The 22,296-nt window shown below is 34.9% G+C and overlaps 1 protein-coding gene across 4 annotated transcripts in view; it reads left to right on the top strand.

The window, feature by feature from the left end:
* Window positions 1–22,296, top strand: part of LOC147064886 (uncharacterized) — a 303,047-nt gene that overhangs the window by 71,962 nt on the left and 208,789 nt on the right. The window lies entirely within an intron of this gene.

The following is a 22,296-nucleotide window of genomic DNA, read 5'->3' as shown; positions in this document are numbered from 1 at the left end:
GTCATATTTTTCGCTTTCGTTATGCAAACAGAGATTGCGGTTGAAAAGTCTCGTCTCGAGAATTCTCAAGAAATAATCGGGAAGGGTCATTCCCGAATCTGGAGAAATGAAATTATTCGAAGCTTCAAGAACTCTCATCGAGTTCTCTAAAAACATCAATGAGGTTCTTGAGAAACTAAACGGAATTATAAAAATTCATCGCCAAAGAAAGTTTTTAGAAATGCGACATAATTTCTTAAATTTCTATATAAAAAATCTATTCCACCAAAGAATCCAAAAAATTCACCAAATATTCGGCAAAAGGTCATTTCATAATAATTCTTGAGAAATCGGAAAACCAATCTACCTATATCGATTTCAAAAAATTTCGAATCTCGAGAAATCTCAAGCTCCACGCAAAAACGACAACCGCAGTAGGTTGATAACTAAATAAATGGATGAGTCAGGTATAGTAATTATCTACCTCGGTATACCCAGGTAAATAATTATTACATATTTGGTTTATTTATGCAAGTACAAACTGCAAAACTGATATTTAAAATTTTATTTTGTACTTAAAATTTTCCCTATCCATACCGTGAAAATAGACTAACCGTTTTTATAACTATCATTATTTAAATAGTTTGGATCGACCAATCCAAATACCTCATTAAACTTAATTTACTTTAACCTTATGCAAAAGTACGAAATTTGCACTTATATAAAACGTCCGTTCCATTGCCAGCGGTTGGCGATCAGTACGGTTACCACTTCAGTGTTTGGCTTCGGAATTTGTTGCGCGGGGCGGTGAACAAACACTGCAAACAGAGACGCGAGACTTTCCTTGTTTACTCGCCAACTAACACTGCATACTCTTGTTTTCCTGCTGTTTTTTTTTCGATTAATATTAGGTGGAAGTCCACAATGGAGTACTGACTAGAAATCTCCTAGTTGCGGTTTAAATCCCCCATCATAATCAAATTCGCACTGATGTCTGGTTTGGATACTGGAGGATCCTTGATACTTTGACTTAGACTAAGACTTTTTATCTAGTAGTAGGTACTAGAGAAATAAAATAAAGCTGGTTGTAAATTTTCTTTTAAAAAATCCGTCAGTTTTAAAGAATTTATCATATTCTCGAGATTCCCATTGATTGACAGCCAACTCACCATCTCCAACCACAAATTTCACACAAGGCGGACAAAACACCACAATCACCCAGCGACCTACCAGACAAACAGATGCAACGCAGACCGGAACACAGCACAGACACCGCAGCACAGACAATGAAACACAAACAGAAGAGATATCACTTGAAACCACAGACAACGATCACAGCACTGCCGACGCCACCGCCGCAGCGCCACTCACACAGATTCAGCCTAACGAGGACCACAGCAGTGACAACGATGATAACCTATTTACACCAATAGGTTCTCCAATCGCTTCACCGACCAGATTTCCACAAACCGAAGAGAAACCAGACAATGACGATACGGATAACCCAACATCCGAACCAGAAAAGACCAAGACCGAACTAGAGATAAACATCGATCGACATTTACAAGAACTTCGCCAAGAAATGTCCATAAGCGGATTCTCACCACAAACCATGTTCGAAGTAAAATCAACTATGGAACTCATGATAATAGCAAAGGATACCGATTAAACAATGGCAAGAAAATACCTCGAAGAATTCAAACAAATCTGGGAAAGCCAAGACACCGTCACGGAAAGCCACGGCACTGACACGCCGGCAGAACCGAACCCCGAGACAAAAGACGCCCCGACCAAACCGGACTCCGATGAGGAAACTACAGTACAAAAGAGGAAGAGGCCGAGGCGAAAGAATCGACGTTAAAGCGGAAGAAGAAAGAAGAATGTGCATTACTTGAAATTTAAATTTAATATTATAATGGAGTAACAACACTTGGAACCAAAAGGCAGCATTCACTCCCGGTGAGGACCGGAGGATCAAGAACTGGGAAAAACAAAATAAAGTCACCACGTAAAATCATCTCAACCTACAATCCAGATCACCTACTTCAGATGAAGGGGATGACGCGTATGCACATGAGCCCCACAACCAAATAGGAATACCCCAAGTCAAGAGAGCTAAAAATCTAGAAATTTCTGAAAAAAGGGAGAACGAAAATCAACTTTTTTCATTATTTTTCGAGACGAGAAATCTTGATCACAAGCTCTGGAACAGGGATTCCCTACCCTGTGCAAGCGAACACTTTTGCGTGCGCCTATAGACAAATCGCTGCAGTTTATAAAGGTACTTTATAACAAAAACATAAATATAGTTATAATATCTTAAACCGTTAATAAAAATAATTGCAAATGAATTTTCGTTTTGGTTGATTGTTATAATAAATTTGTCGTCTATTTATGGTTGAACAAGCAACCTGGTAGATTGAAAAATTCTCCCTCCTTAAAAAATGGGTCATATATCAATATATTTATGCAAATCATTTTTTTTTCAAGTAAAACCATGCCAAAGATCCTTTTGATTAAACAGACGGTTATTCCATTTTGCTATATAACTATATACCTAAGTACTGAATTTTTCACAAGACGTTTATAATATAGGTATTATATTTTTATTATTTAAAAACATAGTTAGGTACATACCTATTACTAATAAAATTATCTGCTTCGTTACATGTAATAAATAATAATAATTTAAAACTTCGTTGAAGCAAGATTATTTATTGGCTAGAAATTATTTAAAAAATATAATTAGGTAATATTTAGTTTTCAAATATTTAATGTAGTATTTATTATCTGATTAAGTTATATAAGTTTCATTGGGGAAATATGTGCCCGCCATTCCATTTTTCGTTATAAATGTGTTGTAGAAAATAAGGTTGGGAACACCTGATTTACTGGTTTACACAAATACAGTGATATAAGTACAGAAGCGACAGTTATATACAATGATTATTCAGCCTGAGGTGTCGTGATACAGAGTGACTTGTCCATTCAATTACGATGGGCTATTTATTGAAGTCCTCACAATCGAATAATGCTGACACTGAATATCCCTAGAGTCTAGCAGTTAATCAAAAATGGTTAGTAAGCACCGGTTTAAGTTATCAAAATGTATGTAGCTAGTTGATAATTTTCGTTAAAAAAAATATTTTTTTCCGGGGCTCAAAATTGAAAAAAATAAACTATTACTGCACAACCAATAGGCCATTAATGTCAAAATGCAGTTGTCTCGCCATACTCGATGTTATTCTACGTGTTTATTTGCCAAAACTAATCTAAATTATAATAGATTTGTTATAATTTACAGTCGTATTGGCGGATAGAATTTAATAGGCAGTAATGGCAGGAAGCCCGCCTTTAAATTAAATTTCGTTGTCGTAAAATATGTAGAATTAAATTTTACCGCCATCACCTGCGGATCTGGTCAATTAATTTCGACCCGAGTTGATTTTTAAAATATCGCTGCCCGTAAAATGCGCCAGCTGTTTTCACTCATTCCGTAGCGGTGTCACAAAAATAATCCATGAATGACTCCGCCGATGAATGAATAATTCGCAGAATATTGTTTTACTATTTCTCTATAATTCGTATGAGCGTATAAAAAATGTCACATTGAAATATTATCGTGTCTTGTAATGTCTGAATCGCGCTCATCAGCTGTTTTTGAATATAGACATAATTATTTTACGGTCAGTAATGTGTACCGAATGGAGTAAGGTCAAGTATGTATCTATATATATCTAACCAAGGCAATCTACCTATTTTTACTTTCCGAATTAGTTACCTACTTATTATTTTCTTCATATATTGATATATTATTTCACTTTGTTGTGGTGATATTAGATGCACCTACGGTATTTGATGTAAAATTAAACTTAATTTTTGTTATTCATATTCAAAAGCAAGTGTGTTAAAACCATAGACTATAGATACATCTAGACGCCACCCGTTGCATTGCTAAATGAAGCTGCGTGCCGTGCGTTTGGTTTGTGGGCGAGCGAACGCATTCGTCTACAAATGTTTGAGACCATAGACCATTTCGCTAGGGCTCGCCCAAAGTGCTCGCACTAGACGCTCAGAATTAAAATATAATTTTCTTTTTTTTACGTTATATAGTATTTTTAAGCGGTCAAAATGCAACCATTAGGTAACGATATCCATAATTTAAGTTATTTTAAAGAAACACTAGGTCACTGATATTAAAATATATAATAATATACAAATAAATTATCACGAACATGTATCAACTTACCTATGAAACGTAATACCATCTTCTTGCTTATCAGTACGGCTACCACATTTTAATACAACACACAGAACCATCTTTTCTACTTAATTAACTAAAAATATTTACCACTGACTTTATGTTTAACACAAAAAATATCAATTTTAGCAACACGAGCTCGCAGGTTATCGACGCTACGTGAAGCGATTCACCACGATTTGCCGGCGATACTTTTGGAAACTAACTACTCACACATATGTTGACCTTTTATCTTACTCTAGCGCGTGTCGCAGAGATTATAAGGGTGCCGAATACTTTCTCACTCGCACTCATGCATCGTTTTTGTTCAGGCCTTGGTTAAAACTAAAATTTGACGACCTGACGTCGCCTCGAAATCAAGGTAACAACGTATTATTGGTTCAAACCTTGATTGAAACGAATGAAACCACAAAGCCGTTGTTGAAATTAATACAATTTATAAAGCACTTCAGATATCTGAATACTAACTAATTTTGTCGTAATTAAGTAGGGCGCAGATGGCTCTTACACATAGGCGCGAATTCAATAGATGCGGGTTTGAGTCCCGCCCATCGGCGTTATTTTTTTTAAAAGATTTTTTGTTATAGGTTGTCCAATACTATATGAAGGCCTCTCCATAGCCGCCTTCACTATACTCGAGCCATATTCTCTAGTTCGTTGCTGTCATATTTTTACAACAAACCCGATAACAACATATGCAGTGTCGTATTTTTCAAGAATATTATTACTTACGTCTTACATACTTCTGTATCATTTTGTAAATTAGTTAAACGCTTTTTATACTTACTGTATTTTCGTGGGAACTTCACAAAAAGGTACGTTTTCGATAGTCTGTTAAATATATTCATCATATTATTCGGCTTTCAGAATTTAAAACATTGCAAACGACATTTTTTTTTCTCAAAAATGCTTAATTTTCAAGATATTCACAACATTCAAAACCTAGCCGCTGATGCATTACACTATTACAGCATTCATACATTCTTTTATAAGATTATGGCATTCTTATTAGACTATGGCTACACTGTAATTTGAAGTAGACTTCTGTTGCATTCGGAAAAATACTGATTATATAATATAATTTCTTATGTAGGTATATGTACACTGTTTTTACTGGTGTTAAAATGCTGCAGTATTTTAATTATCTGAGTGTATTTTTATTCAATCGAGTTATGGTAATTTAAATAAATTTAATTAATGATTTTATTGTGGCATATTTCTTGGGTTTTGTGCCCAGTTTTTTGGAAATTTATTTTTGAATTAAATGATATACCAGCTAAGTGGATTATTCATTTTAAATCATTAAAATTTAAATTATACCATGATTTCGAATCAAATATGTATAAGTACATACTATGTTTTCAATATTCGGGTATCCATTAATAATTATTGTATATTGGATTCCATAAATTGATCAAAATAAGTCATAAAACAGTGCCAACGTTGGAAAAAAACCTTTGTTAATTTAAAATAAGTACTATATACCAGATACCTACTGTGTACATGTTTGTGTATACTAAGTATATTATTTTATGATAATATTATCAATGCAATTCATAAAAACATATTTTTTCTTAAGTCCTTTACTGGGTTTTGACTTTAGACTGTCGCATTGTCGGAATTGTCTTATTAGAATATTCTTTGTTATTTTGTGTATGTGTGGTTAATTTGCGAGACGACTTGCCAACCAGCATACATGAATTTCCCACCTTTTATTTCGAGGAATACGAAAACACCTGACTACCGACGCGTTTCATTCATTCATTATTTTCTAACCGCTTGTTTATGAATGAAAATGTCGAATATGACAATTCACGAGAGGTGGTAGATGAACTAAGAACTAACAAATTACAAAACATGAGGTCTACATATTAGAATAATTATATTACATCATCATCAGCCTGAATCTATCCACTGCTGGATGAAGGCTTCTCTAAGGTGATTCCACTTCTCTCAGTCATGTGCGTTGCGTTTATCTACGCATACTTATTACAATGTTTGACTTATCAGATATTATTATCATATGCCTACAATATTCTCAATTGTAAGTTAAATCTCAAACTTTTATTTTTTTATTGAACAATCGCGAGGTAGGAATCTATTATTTTGAATCCACCATCAATCCATTTATCTGTGTGAAGATAAAAGATGTTATTTGCCTTTGAAATACGGAACCTGCTGACGTCTCCGATTTGGACATCATGCATTTATTTGTATTTTATATCCCTTTACGTGCCGATTCGAATACCTGGAGGATTAGATGTGTTTTATCTTTTATCAAAAGTAATTCTTTTTTCTGCCCCTTTTGTTGGGTCCATTCGTCCACCGAACCGAGCCTTTGCCGCGATCTCCTCACAGCCCCGTTTATGTAGCTTTATTTGTGTTATTTATTTTTGTTGGCTTTTAATTTATGGTCCTTGTGAAGGTCGTAAAATAATCCACCTTCTCGCGTTTGCTTGCATACCCTTGTTAGGGGTGCGATAAATCCATTAAACCAGGAATAACAATATTGAAATAAAACATATTTATAATTATTATTCTTTCTCTGTGTCATTTGATAATGAATGAATTGGTTTCGCCATTAACCTAAAATTAGTTATCAATTGGCTACTTAATTGTATTGTGAAATGCTGACATATCGGTGTGTTAATTTTTTTTATACAATTCAACAGTTTTTGCTCAGGCCACATGTTGAAATTGTATTACGTTTTTTTAGTAAATTGAATGGAATGTTATTACTACGTTTGATTACAGGAAAAAATACAAATTGCGGGCGCTGTATAATGATTATTATCAGACAATAATTAACCATGTTGTTGCCGGACTAGAAACACCAGTTTTAAATTAATAATAATCGTATAGTTAAATTGAAGCGGCCACTATCGCAGTACGAATAGAATAATAACAGATGTGTTTATTTTTTCTCAATGGCAATTAGATCTAGCTTGTTTTTTGTTTATTTTTTACTGCTCGCATATCCGGTGCCAGATTCTGTATGGATAGTTTTTAAAGATGATTGGTCCAGTTGCCACTTACCAGTAGTTTATAATTGCGCTATAAAATTAAATGCGACTCGCAGTTCCTAGGGAATAGATGGATGGATATTACTGAGTACAAAACCGGTATTTATTTGAGTTATTATATATTGCACATTTAAATAGATCATTTACTAGCTTTTCGACAATCTTATTGTTGAACATAATCTAACCTACGTTAGGTTAAGTTCGTAACCTGAAAATACACAATAAATGAATTGAAGTAAAACAACTGATGGTATTATTATGTTTGAATTATCCTTATTAAGTGGTATAAAAACTACTAATTAAAATTCATGATAACATGTTCCATTTGATTGATCAAAACAGCCCTTTCAACGTGCATTTAATTGAAACGATATTTTTAACGTTAGGTAAATACTTCTTATTTCTGCGTTATATACCTACATATTATTATGATGCAAATAGGATTTAACAATGACAAAAACGACATTCCCTTCGTTTATTCCGACACCGATTGTACTAATTTGATTGATGATTCAAATACGTATGTACATATTGTAAAATAAGGATAATAAACATGCATATATGTTTTTTCCACAGGTAAAATACTAAATTATTCGAGTGTGAACACTGGTATAATGTTTTGACAAATAATGTGGGAAGATTGTTTACATTAGATATTATCCATCCTTCAAGTCGTGCCATAAGTACTAACTTTTTGGGGAAATTCTCACTGTCATCTAAGTTGCCTCACTCCCTAGACTCTGTCATTCTTAGTAGTATTGATCTGTGTGTCTTTGATAACTATCTTAGAAATCGGGAGCATCAGTTGTTTGTTCTCCCAAGGTGCAGAACTCACCTGCCATTGGTAATACCAATTGGGAGGGCAATAACTCTTGTTCAACCAAATCACTTCGGATATTGACATATTTCACCTGCGTGAGGATGAATATAGGTGGGCATTGTTTTATAAATTCTTAAAATAAGGTCGAATTAGCTCATTCGGTGTACTTCCTTGTATCTAATTTATATATAAATATATATATTGTATTTACACTCCTCTACTTTAAGTTTACAGTTTAAATAATATTTCTTTGTTTCTAAATGTCATGTTGTGAACGTCTTGAATCAATAATTTGTAATGTACGTATATGTAAAAAAAAAAAAAAAAAAAATGAATTTGAATTGATCAACGCGAACCTCTCCCATGAATGATCCATGCAGTTGAATGAATATATATATTATATTGCTCAGAAACCTTGCACAATATTGAAGTTTCCGTTGATTTATTATGGTGTTAAAAAACATATTCATACAATTAAATGTGCATCGTTGTGCCAACCCTGAATGTGAGGTAAGGTAAGGTGTATTGGTATCGGCCCACACTTCCGATCAACGGCCGCCTCACAATACGTGACCGGATACAACCGGCTTCGGCAGCGCAGGCCGGTCCGGTCCGGTTCGCGTTGGGTTCGTTTCAATGCACACCTTTTATTAGTTTTATTTTTATTGCCTACCTACTGTGTTGCACTTTTTTGTCTAACCAAATCACCCGTGTTTCTGACTGTCTAAAACTCCAAAATATTCTTTGAATGACAATTTTATAATTTTAATAAAATATAAATTAACATTAATGCTTCACCAAAAGGTTCTACAAGGCGGGGGGGGGGGGTATTTTAATAATAATAGTGATTAGAAATTCGATCCACCCACTCAGGTTGTGTTAGGAAAAATAAAATTTGCATTTAATCTAGCTTAATTAAGTGCATTCTATATTACCTGCTGTATTGCAATATTTCGAACTTTAGAGAATCAGTGCTATTCATTATCATCAGTTGGAGTCGATTCTAGCTGAATGGACGCCTCCCCTAGCTCCTTCCAGTGATCCCTGTTTCTTCTCTCTGACGTACCTACACCCACTTACATAGTAACTTTCATCGATCCCAGTGTTGCCAACCGTACTATAATTATAGTATTTGTACTATAATTTTGGTCCGCGTACTATGTACGATATAAAATAGGTATAGTACGCCCAAAATACTATAATTTTGAATATCGTACTATAATTTAATATAAAAGTACTATAATTTCGCATTTGCCATTTCGCAATCGAGTGGTCTTCGAAAATTTGGAAATCTGCGGGCGAAATATTTTTCCTAAAAAAAACGAGCCGACCATGAAATTGGGAACCTGCGGCCCGCGGCGAAATATTTTTCCTAACGAGCCGACTATGAAAAATTGGGAAAATTTTAATTTTCAACAGATGACAACGCGTACTATATTTTATCCCCAAATACTATAATTTTGGAGGCTCTGTACTATAATTCCACTTTCAAAATATGGCAACACTGATCGATCCAGCGGGCCAGTGTCCAAACCCGCCGGTATTGCTGAATGCAGCTTTGCTAGTTTGGCTATTTTCTTGCTAGATGTAGCATTTTTGAATGGCGAGAAATCTCGCATTTTTAGACACATTCAAACTTCCCATAAAAAGCTAGGATATACACCAAATTTGCTTAAAAATCAACATGTTGACTTTTTATATCTTATTTCATATCAATAAATTAAAATATTAAAGTGCGGCCACACCGGCAACAAGTCGCGCGACAACTCGTTAAATTTTACGATAATTATCATAATTGCTTAAGAAATTTTACGATAATTATCATGCTTATCGTAAAATTTAACGAGTTGTCGCGCGACTTGTTTTCGGTGTGGACCCGGCATTAAATATGTACATTACATTGCATAATAAATGATGACCAAATTTAGTATCGTTGTGAATTTCTAATTGTATGCCTTATGTATTAGTTGTAAAACAATAAATTCCTCTACAATCATTGATTTCGTGAAAAATTTTTGATCATAATTAAGTAAGTATTTCTATTTTTTTGAAATGTTGGTTTCTAGACATCTTGTTAAGTTTGAGAAAATCATAATCAGCCATTTAGCTTATTTTCTTACTTCGAGCAGTGTCATTTCATCAGATTGACGACCTCTATTATGTCTTTCCGTGTTATGCCCAACATACTTTTCTCCATACCTCGGTGCCACGAGTATTATAATATGAATACTGCCCTGCTAAGTAAAGAGATTTTAGTGAAACGAGAACCCAAGTTTTAATCTACCTAGCCCTTATATTATGTAAAATTATTGGATTGTTTTGATATAACTTTTAAAAATATACCTTCAGTGTTCTTTTTACTTAGCAGGGATGAATAGTGGGAAATTGATGTGACTAAAAAGGATGATTGTTTAGATTTGCTTTCATCGTTTAGTTGAAGTTATCGAAAATTGGACAGTCCGAAGACAGTCCATTCATAGCAATCGCTCCAAAGCCAGTACCTTCGGCCCAAATAACGGGTTTGGCAACTATATTTTACAATACATTGACAATAAAAGGCCTTATGGTTATGCCAGACAGAGGACGAATTTATGTGCAAAACTGCATTTTCATAACGTGGTCACGTACCAAAATTAGTTTCACCAAGTCCGTGACGTTTACAATGGACTTGAAATGTCTAGCAGGTCTCCCTAATCACTTCCGTTCGTTAATGTTATTATTCCATACTCAAATTATTATTGTAATATTCTGTTCATCGTTGTGCCATTGTTGACATTGGTGGCCAGGTGCCAGAACAGTCAATGCAACTTTGTTTATAATATGGCTGCTTTATTGCAGTGTGAAAACAAGCCGAAAAATAAATACAATATACCAAATTGTATGATGTTTACTAATGTAAATTCTTTTCTTAGTTGTAAATTCTCTAGTCCGCTGTTGGCCCGAGATGTATATAGGTACGTCAAGTTACCTGTATACCTATCACATCGAAATATCATTCATCACTTTAACATGCATAGCGATGACAGCTAATAAACTGTTGATTAGTGACGTCGAATGTATGGATAAACATGTATTATCCTGCAGTTGCAAGACAGCATGCATGAATCAAAAAAGTTTGGAAGTTTCTGAATTTGCATGCGACAGTAGGGATTTTTTCGATCTACGCCTGCGCAGTAGAACGATAGTGGCAAACCTGCCGACAAAAAAACGAACATTTTGATGTTAACCGATTTTCACTACCTGTCAAATACTACCATAAAATGACAACATCACGTCTCGCTTACTCTTGAAAAATGAGATTTGAGAGACAGTCGGCACTTTTACGTGTAAACAGTAAGTTATTGTCACGATAGATTAAAATGCGCACTATTGCTGCCAGTAAATCAATACACGTGTACAGGCGCTATAAGTATACACTGATATGCTTTATTTTGAAAATTCTAGTTGCAAAGTACCTACCTACTGCCAAATATTCTCATGTGTACAATATTATATTATTATGTTTGTTCGTAAATGAATTTTTTTTTCGGTACGTTAGCTTAATCCTTGGTATTACAATAATTTCCATCTTTTGTATGCATTTACCCGGTAATCGATTTCATTCAGTCGGGCCCAGCATTGCTTCGGCATTTTCGTTAAGTCGGCTTATTGTAAACGACAACAATCATTTATTGTCATTGTGATGCAAGTCCGGTATAATAATTGAATCACCCCAGTCCGAAAGCTTTGATGGGGTTTCTACTTCCGATTCTGTTAAGTACTTACTTCCGTAGGAATTCGTAAGGTAAACCATATTCAGCTGCATTTTCGACTACCCATATATTTATTTTAACATATTTTTTGGAGGTATATCGTCGTAATCACGTCGGGGTCACCACTTTGGCAGTATGATGAGATGGTGGCCATGGCCCCCACATCCTGAAGCGGCCCCCCTACCTACTGCTAAGGGGGCAGTGTGATTTTTTTACAATAGTGTTCCCCAAGTGGTTTCCACGGAACCCATGGCGTTCCGTTAAGGGTTTATCGTGTATTTTTAGCGATTTTAAAATGAATCCAGTTGATTTATTGCATTGTCTGCACTCAGCATATTATTACGAACCACTGATCGCGACCTCTTTTTATTGTAATTAAGTAACATGCAACCCATCGCCATATTGGATAAAAAGCCATTTTATAAGTCAGGAAACACGCTGAAAATAATTATAAAATAAAATTCTACACGCAAATTTATCACATCAAATTATATCGCAGCCGTGTATTTTTAAATGTTAATAATCAATAAAGAAAATAGCGCTGCAGGCGACGTTTACCACTAAGGTATATTTGTGGTGTGTGTTTTTCTCACTTAATTGATTGACTCGCCACGCCAGGCCGCCAGACTAGAGCCTTGTCAGCCCCCCCCCCCCCTGGGGGACCATGATAGAAAATCGTTGTTACTTGGTTTTTGTTTGGTTACTTGGGTTTATTGGTTGGTACAAGAATACACTGAATACAATAATAAGGATGATGACGTAAGATCGCTGAGATTGATATGATCAAGATATTAATTGGAAAATTGGAAGAATGCGCTGAGAGACTTGATTCGAGTGGAATAACGAATGTACTATGTCGAGTGAAGAACTTGTGACAATAGCAGCACGTCTCTCGTGACGGACCCGATGGGTTGAGTGTAGATTCATATATTGTCCTTTTTTATATTAACAGTACATAATAATATATTACCATAGATATTGTAATAATTCTCAATAAAAACAAACACTACTTGTCTAGTTATGATTGAGGAAACGCTGACAATTATTATTGCTATAATGTTTTGTTTTTATAACAAACCTGTATATTAAAGTGTGTCATTCATTTAAAGCTGAGTGGTATTATTCCTACATTTTATTTGATTGCTTGTAGAATAATTGATTTATTTGTACTGATCTAATCCTGAATGTGAGTGAGAAACCATTTGGCATGTACGTATATATTATGCTAGAGCAATGGTCGGAAACCTTTCAGGAGACCGGGTAAATTTTAATGGAAAGCGAAAAGGCAGGGTTCAATAATTGCATTTTAAAAACAAACCAATCCTATGTGTAATTCGTATTCTTAGTTCAATGAAAATAAATAAGTATGACAGAAGTTTAGTGTGTACTATTTATGTCGGATCTCTACAGCCTACCTTCACTCTTCGCCACTGAGTGCGGTATCCACTTATAAGTAATTAGACCAAGTCAATAAAGTCTCCATGATACGAGGGTGGGTCAATAATTCCTTAGAAAAAAGCATTAAAACAGTTTTTATTTTTGTATTTTTTTTATTTCTCAACATAATCTCCTTGGAGCTCAATACACTTGGTTAGACGTTTCTCAATTTTTTTAAACCGTCAGAAAAATAAGTTTTCGGAAGGTCCTCAAAATAAGCATTTGTCCGATCGATGACTTCTTCGTTTGAAAAAAAACGTTGTCCACTTAGCCATTTTTTTAAGTTTGGGAAAAGGAAAAAGTCACTGGGGGCTAAATCTGGCGAATACGGTGGGTGGTCGACCAATTCGAACTTCAATTCTTCAATTTTAACCATTGATCGTAAACATGTGTGAACACGGGCATTGTCCTGATGAAAGAGGATTTTTTTCCTGTTTAAATGAGGCCGTTTTTCTTCAATTTCGTTTTTTAGCTGGTCCAATAAAAATGCATAATAATCCCCTGTTATTGTTTTTCCTTTTTCCAAATAGTCAACGAAAATAATTCCACGTGCATCCCAAAATACAGTAGCCATAACCTTACCAGCTGATTTTACGGTTTTCGCCTTCTTTGGACATGGTTCGCCTTTCGCAATCCACTGCTTTGACTGTTCTTTCGTCTCGGGAGTATAGTGGTGTATCCATGTTTCATCTACAGTCACAAAGCGACGTAAAAATTCATCCGGATTGCGTTGCATGAGCGACAACAGGGCTTTAGAGGCCACCACCCTATTGCGTTTATTGTCGACTGTGAGCAAACGCGGCACCCATCTTGCAGAAACTTTTTTCATGCCCAATTTGTCATGTAAAATAGAAATGACGCTACCTTTTGATATCCCTGTAACCTCAATTATCTCACTCAACTTTAATCTTCGGTCACTTAACACCATATCGTGGATTTTATTGATCATTTTTGGTGTAGTCACCTCTACAGGACGTCCTGAGCGTGGTTCATCCTTTGTTGATGTACGACCACGTTTAAATTCATTTAACCAGTTATAAATAGTTGCAAGTGAAGGAGCAGATATGCCGTGAACTAAATCCAACTCATTTTTTATTTCCTTTGCTGTTAACCCTTTTATATTAAAATGTTTAATAACAGCTCTAAACTCAATTTTCTCCATTTTTGTAAACAAGCAAATTTTTTTTTTAAATGTACGAAAATAAAAACAACAACCCGACCAACCTGATTGAAACTTCGTAGCATACTGAATCGGTAGTGCCGCTGCATGAAAACAAACCGCTTAAAGTACTAGTCGCGCCACCTGTCGGCTTTTCGAAGGACTTATTGACCCACCCTCGTACTATAATATACTATAAAATATGTCCATCTGTTGCTTTACAATATAATTACTTGTTTACTTACTTTGAACCGACTGAATCACCAGTATATCACCCCATGCCCTTACTTTTAAATCAACACTCGACTTCCTCTCCCACTTCCGTTACTTCCGGAACAATGTGTGAACAATGAGTCCGATTTACTAAACGAACGCCGGACGGAAGGATTAATATAATATCATTATTCATTTTCTTATTGTTGAGTCGACTGCTGAAGGAACTGGCCCACTTCGTATAACTGCCGTAACCGTTTTAATATATAGGCTGCCTATTCTTGATTCTTTTTCAAGAACTGTGTTTATCATAATAATGTAATTTATTATTTGTTTACCATCTATTCTGTCCAGTTTCATTCAGCAATATATTAATTTAATACTGGAAAAACCCAACGCTGTTGTTGATTTTATAGTGTCCTATATACATATTATGTTCTACGTAAAAATATTCATAGGCTTTATATTATGTAATGGGAAAAATAACTCCGATTATCGACGATAGATTTCCCTATCATTTGAATCGAATAATAAATTAATTATATTATGCATATAATAAAAATAGCTTTGAAATAACACTAGTGTATGGTCTATGACGATTCGGTGCCGAGACAACTGGGCGCTACGCAATCGAATGAAATTCGAAAATTAATAAAAGTTCGTGAATTATAAGTACGTTTAAAATACATAATACGTATATTTTATTAAGATATTATTTAATAGATGAGAATTTAAATATGCACACGTAAATAATGATTTAACTGTGCTTTAAGTTCCAAGGAGACAGTTCTTTTATTTTTACATAAAGCGTCAGGCATAATAATAATTTTGTTAACAGCAAAATGAATTAAAACTATTCACAGAGTAGTAGATAGAGACTTATAAAAAATCCTCGTCTACTTTCTGTATCAAATCGTAATTAACGTATATTTATTTCATCAATGAATGTTATTTCATTCGACAATGCGGCGCCCACTTCTCCTGGCGTCCAGTTATCCCAGTTAAATTTCACTTCATAACCATGATATTTGAAGGCAAAAATTGTGGTAATGATCGAAAAACAATACTTGACACTGTTGGAGAGAGGTAGGGCTATGTGTAACCGAAAAGAAGTATTTATTTATGGGTTGTACATATACATACCTAAAACATATCAGAAAGATGAACCAGTCATCACTAGATTGTTATTATCGTATCGTACATTTATTTTTATTTTTTTCTGTCTACCACAAGCCTTTTAAAAACTCCTACTTCACCCATATAATCTGGAATATTATTTCTGACGTCATCAGCGGATTTGTGTAAATTTTATATGCATCGAAAATGCTGCTATTACGAGTAATTATTAGATTTCTATGATTCTGGGAAATTTCATTGTATCATTAAAATAATCACGCAAGTCAATATTATTTCTTCTACCTACCACTGTTCACATTTTAGTGGTTAGTAACCTTTTCAATACCGGCAAAAAATAAATAGAAAACCCTCCCACACCGGCATGATTTCAGAAAAATCTTTCATTACATAGTGTTGTACTGAAATGCTTACAAAAGATATATTTATGAAGACATTGGAATAAAACTCAGATTTTTTGACAATGCAATCAATATTTATTTATTGTGTGGTATTTTTGCCAGCATGATCCTTTGTGAAGAGGCACATTGCACTCTTGATAAAGGTATCTGGTCTCTCCTCGCCTCTTATGCGCAGCACATACTTGGCAGACTCGCGATGGATACTGTTTTTTGGCAATCTGTGGAATCACCTTCAGAGTATGTCTGCACATTATTCCAGACAATCTATTATTGCGGGTGAATTCATTTAATTCGGGATTCGGAGTATCCGAACTGTCTCCAAGTGTCTCCAACTCTCGCCAACTGTCTGCAACTATCTCCAACTCTCGCTAACTGTCTCCAACTCTCGCCAAATGTCTCCAACTGAGTAAAACTGTCTTCAACTCTCTCCAACTTTCGTCACCTGTCTCCAACTGTCTCCAACTCTCGCCAACTGTATCCAAATGTTTTCAACTGTCTTCAAATGTTTCCAACTGTCTCCAACTGTCTCCAACTCTCGCCATCTGTCTCCAACTGTTTAAAACTATTTCCAACTATCTTCAACTGTCTCCAACTCTCGTCAACTGTCTCCAACTGTCCCCAACTCTCGCCAACTGTCTCCAAATGTTTCCAACTGTCTTCAATTGTCTCCAATTGTCTAAAACTGTCTCCAACTCTCGTCAACTGTCTTTAACTCTCGCCAACTATCTCCAACTATCTCCAACTGTCTGCAACTGTCTCCAACTCTCGCCAACTGTCTTCAACTGTCCCCAACTCTCGCCAACTGTTTCCAAATGTTTCAAACTGTCTTCAACTGTCTGAAATTGTCTAAAACTGTCTCCAACTGTCTTCAACTGTCTCCAACTGTCCCCAACTCTCGCCAACTGTCTCCAAATGTTTCCAACTGTCTTCAACTGTCTCCAATTGTCTAAAACTGTCTCCAGCTGTCTTCAACTTTCGTCAACTGTCTCCAACTCTCGCCAACTGTTTCCAAATGTTTCCAACTGTCTTCAACTGTCTCCAACTCACGTTAACTGTCTCCAACTCTTGCCAACTGTCTCCAACTGTCCCCAACTCTCGCCAGCTGTCTCCAACTTTTGCTAACTGTCTCCAATATCTCCGATTCGGAATTCTCCGAATTTTTCAGAAAACAAAATTTTTCAAAAAATTCTATAGATAGCTGAAAATATTAAATTAATTACGGCCAGGAAAAAAACCGGAAATTTCCGGGTCCGGTATTAAAAGGAATAAACATTAATCACGGAAATTTCCGGGTCCGGTATGATAAGGGTTAGGTGAAGGTAAACATTAAATATTCCATAATCGTGTTGATATCGTGTTTTTGCAGCTATATGTAATATTTACATATTTTTTAAATGTCTTAATGTAAGCTCTAACTAAAGTCTAAACACAATCGCCCAGTAATGAGTCTTCGCCAACTGATATTCTATCGGGTGTATTTTAGAGATATATTTTGATATATACATTTGAATGCACAACACTGAGGATGGTACTTTGCAAAGAGAGTTCCAAATTCCACTTTTTCAGTGCTTGTTCTTCGGTGTTGCTTTACACTCTGTACAGTATTAAGTCATGTTACCTTACGAAGAGTCAGCGCATCGTGTGGAATGGGTGTGCCCATGGTCATGTTAGTAACATCAAAGGTGAAGATACGCCATAGGACCTGGCACAACCTTGTGCGACGGATGCATAGAAAGTATGAAAGTGCCATGCTCTCTTTCCATGAGAACCAGATTCGGGCGTTCCAGAACACCGCTTGATTCCCTCCACATTCGACAGAGATTCTTGAAAACAATGCAAGTATGAACTAAGAAAAGAAAGAAGATGTTGACTATTAATAAACAATTGAGAGATTTTATAAATGGCGATGTGAAATACGGCCATTTATTTGCATGATTATTCCTTGGTATAGGTATATTTGCTCTGATATTTTTATAGTTTATTTACTAATAATAATAATTGTCGGCTTACGTCTAAAATAAAATTATTCTATCTATCCACTTCTGAAAAAAAAAATATAAAATCTGTAGTCTCCAGGATTTCGCTTAGCAGGATGTCAGGATTAATTCACATCGCTGATGATGCCAGGGTCACTTCCTGCTGACGGATTTTTACGCCGTTATTAATTTACAAAGAACGCCTGATATAAAAAAATCCCCGTTTATAAATAATTTAATAAAACCACTCACGCCATTCTGCGGACAGATTTATTTCGTTATATTATTTTCATAATTCTTTAGAAATTCGCCGATTCACCTTCCGGCTGAGCTTTTTGTGATTTTTATAAGCTCGGATGTAAATAAATTTTATAAGCTCGCCTGTTGACTTTCCCGTGGGATATTCCGCCATTACCCACTAAAAGCTGGACTGTGCTTAATATTTAAAATTATTATTATCATTTGAAGGCATTATTATTTTTTAATTCATTCATTATTCTACATTATTGTGTTAATTATGCATAATATAAACAAAGGTTTTTAAGAAGCTGGTTCACAACCATGGAGGGGTAAAAGTATTTACCTACTTATTCACTTAATATGTAGATTTTGATGATATTGGTGAGAAATAAACTGTATATTATACTTATATACCTACATCCGTATTATAATTTATTAATAACGTTTCGGGCCGTAAATCCGTCATTACCTATATATACGGAAATAATTAAAAAAAAAATGATTCAAGTTCATAGGAGATTCTTGATTGAATTATTAAATATTATTGAAGGTTGAAATAGTTACTTTACATGATAATATTTTGGTCACCCTCCAATACTCTCCTACACCCTCTTTCCACCATTATGATATAGCAGTGGCGAAGCGTGGCGGTAGGCTGTGGGAATCCGACATAAATAGTATACACCTAACCTTGACAGGCATACTTATTTATTTTCATTGAAGTAAGAATACAAAAATTGCAGATGGTGTAAATTACTTTTTAAAAATCAATTAAACTCTGCATAATGCAAACATAACGTAATAGACATATTTTTAGAAGAATATTTTATTTATTTATTGTTTGGTTTAGGGTGTAAACGAATTTATCAAAACCATATGCAATTTATATTTTAATTCAATGAAAAGGAATAAGACTGACTTAAAAATTGTGTATTATTCTTGTCGGATCTCCACAGCCTACCTCTACTATTATGGTTTCTTCTAGGCAGCGTTTAATTGAATTTAAAAAACAACCAAATCCATTTAAAATTTGTAATATTCAATGTAAACAAATAAGTATGACTGACAAAATAAAATATAGTCTGCTATATTTATATGTCGAGTCCCCACAGTCTACCTCCACCCTTTGCCGCTGTGAATTGGTATATTTTTCGCAATTACTCTACTGTTAATCTCAGTAATACCTATAACTAATATAAATCTTTCTCTTTTTTTCAGGTAAGGAAAACATCATGATATTTTACGATTACCACAACTAGAATATTTTTCATCAGAATAAGGCCTGCCGTCGCACCTGGTATGTCAATAACAATACGTATTAATTAGGGATGATAGTTTCAAAGTCGGTAACTTCCATATTCCGAGATAATCGCAAAAAAACCGTCAAGCACATTTAGGACTGCAAATTTAATATTTTCTTTTTGCAAACAAATTAGAAAAATCTTGTAACGAAATAAAAAAATCTTGTCTATTGTTAGTTGTAAAATAAATAACGACTCTGCAATCAACTTCTGGATTAATTCTATTTAACAACAAACGAAGCCGGACTTCTGATATTCCGCTGCCTGATTTCCAGGTTGTTCTATTTCCAGAACACTGTTTAACCGATTAGTATGTATAAAATAGAGTATTAAGTAATAGTATTAGTAATATATTAAGTAATAATAATAAAGTATTAGTATGTATAAAATTATGAACGCATTTGTCGATAATCTCGAAAATAAGTTATTCTTTTAAATGCAGAACACAGTTTTTAATATATAGGTATAGGTTGTGCAATTATTTCAATATGAACTATCAAATTGCTCTCCTGAGAATTTTACATAAAATGACATAGAACAACCTGGGAATCAGACAGCGATGTATATATTGGTGGTGCAATTTATTATTTCAATGTGAACTTTCAAATTGCTCTCCTGAACATTTTACTGAAAGTGACATAGAACAACCTGGAAATCAGGCAGCGATTCTATGATTTATTTTACTTCATGAATAAGGGTGTCGTACTTTTTTTTCAAAAAAAGATTTTTCCTGTTGGATTTATATTTTTTCAGAAGTGTTTTCAAATCATGTAGGTATGTTCAATAAAAATAATGTTACATTCTTAAATCTTATGAAATATCCGTTGAATAAAAAAATAGTTAATTAAATTATTGCAAGTTCAAGTAAGTTACAACAAAATATCTTGGAGTGATCCGTGACGTCGGTTACTAATTAAGGTAATTAATACCTACCACAGAATAGATAATAAATAAAATTCCGATAGGCTATATTCATTACGGTACATTTTGATGCAGGGTTTTGAATGTGTGAGCGTCCTACGAAAATGAAACAGGCATTATGCACGTGCAATAGTGTGCGTAATACACCAATATTAATAAATGTGCGTCAATGCATAAACCGAGAGCAGTCGTCAGTATTCCACGTACGACGCATTCTTGATACGTTTTTAAGTTTATCCCGGGCTCTTTCTTACTCGAGATCGGTTACCTGTTACTCCTTACCCGTTAGCGATGGTGCCCACAAAACGCGTCGAGCGGGCGAAGTCGGCGTATTCATAACCATAATCACACGTCTCTCGCCGCGCATTACCCTTCACCTATGTAATAAGCGGCCCAAGCAGCACAAAACAATTATTTTTACAGCGTCTCTCATAACAAAGCAATAAAAATATTATATTATTTCGGGGCTTGTAATAAATATTTACGACGACATTATTCAACCAGCGAAATATAATGACACGGAATAAAATAAAACAATGGGTTCTCTGTTATTAAATAATTGCTTTTGGCCCGTCGATCGACGACGCCTCAAAAATAATTGTTTTGTGCTGCTTGGGCCGCTTATTACATAGGTGAAGGGTAATGCGCGGCGAGAGACGTGTGATTATGGTTATGAATACGCCGACTTCGCCCGCTCGACGCGTTCTGTGGGCACCATCGCTTAGGTATTTCAGTTCCCGTGTCCGAGTTCCCTGATACCTACTTTGATTTAAAATTCAAAATCCGATTGCCAAAAGTAACTCAATTTAGAAAGCGCTTCAGAGAGTATTGTAAGAGTCATTGGTTAAAATTTGTCGCAAATAGATAAGATACCTATAGCATTGTGGTCAATGAGCGTGGCCGCGAATCCCGAGAGACGCAGTTTCGATACTGCTGGGTGTCATATTTTTATCAAAAATTGATTATATTATATTTTCTATTGGTCTTATATTTTCAAATTATGTATGTTTAATAATTAATTATTTTCAACACCACTGTAAAACTCATCTCAACGTGTACCTACTTATTCGTGTTGCCCTGTTTACCTCTCATATATAATACGGTTATAATAATGGTTACATCAATGTTATGACCGTGACCGTATCTATGATTGACAATACGCATTCAAATGCATCCACTTAAAGTCAAAATGGTACCATTACTCCCATTGCATCCTACATGATTGCGTGGTATAAAAATCATATCTATTCGACATGAAGTATCATTTGTCACAGACTAGAAATACATTTTGACGATTGTTGCTGCTAAGCACATAGGTAATATATTATTCAATTTGTTTTGATGATTTTTTTACAAGTCCCGTAAGCCTTCCTACTTTCCAACACATTAAAAAGATGGATCCCTTCAGACTTACCGTGATAGTCGTCTGTTGTGTCGTATAATAGATGCTGCACGTCCCACGTGAACTAAATAAAATCATCCAGATTATTATCAATTTATGTGTGATATAAAATCCGTCAAAATGTGGGCACACGGATTTGTAGGAGAACATTTTTAGTGACGCCATTAAAGTTCATCCTACGCGGATCTTGTCACACGTCCGATTGTACAATTTCTTTTGTTACACATTTATGGAGAGCTGTCAGGGGATTTCAAGCAGCAGCGCCGGGAAAACTGGA

The sequence above is a fragment of the Rhyacophila brunnea genome, unplaced genomic scaffold (assembly GCF_057557595.1).
Source record: "Rhyacophila brunnea isolate RB1 unplaced genomic scaffold, BYU_Rbru_1.0 scaffold_7, whole genome shotgun sequence".
Taxonomy (NCBI): domain Eukaryota; kingdom Metazoa; phylum Arthropoda; class Insecta; order Trichoptera; family Rhyacophilidae; genus Rhyacophila; species Rhyacophila brunnea.
This window is presented reverse-complemented; position numbering and strand designations above follow the sequence as displayed.